The sequence below is a fragment of the Otolemur garnettii genome, unplaced genomic scaffold (assembly GCF_000181295.1).
Source record: "Otolemur garnettii isolate 467f Iridium unplaced genomic scaffold, OtoGar3 scaffold00158, whole genome shotgun sequence".
In the NCBI taxonomy this organism is placed as follows: domain Eukaryota; kingdom Metazoa; phylum Chordata; class Mammalia; order Primates; family Galagidae; genus Otolemur; species Otolemur garnettii.
Window position 1 is genome coordinate 3,238,736 of NW_003852553.1, and position 2,625 is coordinate 3,241,360.

The following is a 2,625-nucleotide window of genomic DNA, read 5'->3' on the forward strand; positions in this document are numbered from 1 at the left end:
CCGGGCTGGGGATTCGAACCCGCCACCTTAGGTGTACGTGGCTGGCGCCTTAGCCGGTTGAGCTATAGGCGCCGAGCCCTCATATGCTTTTTTTAAAAAAAGTTTTTAGAGATGGGGTCTTGGCCCAGGCTGGCCTCAAAGTCACCAGGCTCAAGCGATCCTCCTGCCTCAGCCTCCTGAAAACAAGCAGTCCCCAGGTTACAAATATCCAACTTACATACAATTGATACTTACAAACAGAGGCTATTAGGGACCAGGCAAGGTGGCTCACGCCTGTAATTCTAGGACTTTGGGAGGTTGAGATGGGCGGATTGCTTGAGCTCAGGAGTTTGAGACCAGCCTGAGCAAGATTAAGACCCTGTCTCTAGTAAAAGTAGAAAAACTAGTTGCGTGTTGTGGCGGGTGCCTGTAGTCCCAGGTACTCAGGAAGCTGAAGAGGATCCCTGAGCCCAAGACTTCAAGGTTGCTGTGAGCTATGATGATGCCATGGCAAACTACACCCAGAGTCACCCAATAAAACAATAACAAACAACAACAACAACAAAATGGAGGTTATTATAGGCAATAGGTAGCTGTTCCGACTTACGTATAAATTCAATTTAAGAATGAACCTACAAAACCTATCTCGTTTGTAACCCAGGAACCACATACATGTATCACCATGCCCAGTTTATATGTAGTATGCTCTTCTTGAAGTATGAGGTGGGTCTATGTCCCTTCCCATTGAATTTGGATGGGTTTGTGACTATTAAGAAACTGATGTGTGTGACTTCTGAGGCTAGGTCCATAAAAACCAACACAGTTTTATTATTTTTCTATTTCAAATTACCACAAACTTTGTGGCTTAATACAGTACCCATTTATTAGCTTATGGTTCTGTAGGTTAGAATTCTGGGTATTGAACAACTGGGTTCTCTTTGCTCAAGGTCTCACAAGGCTGATATGAAAGTTTTAGCCAGACTGCGTTCTTGGATGGTTGAGGGGGTAAATCCATTTCAAAGCTCATTAGGTGGTTAACAGAATTCAGTTCTTTATGGTCCTAAGACTGAGGTCCCTGTTTCCTTGCTGGCTATCAGCTAGAGGCAGCTTGCATTCCTTGTGGTATAGCCACTTTCACTTTCAAAGCCAGCTTTGGAGAATGATATCCCTTCCATTTCCTTACAAGGAAGCCCAAGTGGCCTGTATATCTGCCCACCCATGTGGAGAGAAGATGAGTTCCCATCTCCCTGGGACAACATCCCCGGCTGAGCTCCCAGTCTAACAACCAGTGTCAACTTGCCATGTGAGTGAGCCATTTTGAAAGTGGATTTCCCAGCCTCAAGCTAAACCATTCCCACTGCTGACACATGGAGTAGATGGAGCTGTCCCCATTAAGTCCTGCTCAAACTACAAATCTGTAAAACAACATATCCTTGTTGTTCTAAGCCACTAAGTTCTAGGGTGATTTGTTACCCAGCAATAGGTGAGGGAAACCAAGTAACAACCAATGTAAGATAATCTACAAGTACCGAAAGCTTCTTGTGAACATGGAGTGGCAGCTTCTACTTCTTTGAGTTCACTGGAGTATCTTGCAGTGTAGTCCTAAAATGTCATCCAATACATACTTGCTGATTATTAATTCTAATTTTACTAAACTGACTTATACTAGTTATCCATATTTGAAAATCCAGCATTTTAAAAGAGCTATCTCATAATTATGCTACTTTCCTTTTGAACAACGGCTATTTTATATATATATATATTTTTTTTTCTTTTTTTGGTAGAGACAGAGTCTCACTTTATGTCCCTTGGTAGAGTGCTGTGGTGTCACACTCTTCACAGCAGCCTCCAACTCCTGGCCTTAGGTGACTGTCTTGCCTCAGCCTCCCGAGTAGCTGGGACTACAGGCGCCTGCCACAACGCCTGGCTATTTTTTTGTTGTAATTTGCTGGGGCTGTATTTGAACCTGCCACCTCTCAGTATATGGGGCTGGTGCCCTACTTACAGAGCCACAGGCGCCGCCCTATTTTTAAACTATATTTGCAAAATATTTAGAATTTAAATGAACAGATAATAAACATCAATTTTAAAGGTAGCTCTGACTTGAGCATGTAACAAAAACCTTATACTCCTTAATTAATATTTTGAAATTAAAAAAAGGAAGAAAATGAAAAAGATATTATAAGGTAGAATAGCCTTGTGTGTAAATTACTACATAAAGTATTAATGATACTTCAGTGTGCATTCAATCACTTCTCAAAAACTGCCATTTTTATCAGAAAAAGTTGAAAACAGTAGAAAATAATCACTTTTGTTATTAAATAATTTTTATCATGGATATTAAAACTATTAGGTGAAAGACTGTTAGAAAACAGAATATCTATACATTCTCTAAGTGACTTCCCCTGGATTATTTGTTGAGTACAGAGGGGAAATGTTACTTTTACAATGGACAAATCCAAGTTAAGGACATTCTAAAAAACTATTGACCTGAACTCTTCAAAAATGTTAATGTCTGCTGGGTACAGCGCCTCTCACCTATAATCCTAGCACTCTGGGAGGCCAAGGCCTGTGGATTGCTTGAGCTCACAAGAGACCAGTCTGAGCCAGAGTGAGACCCCAGCTCTAAGAAAATAGCCTGTATTG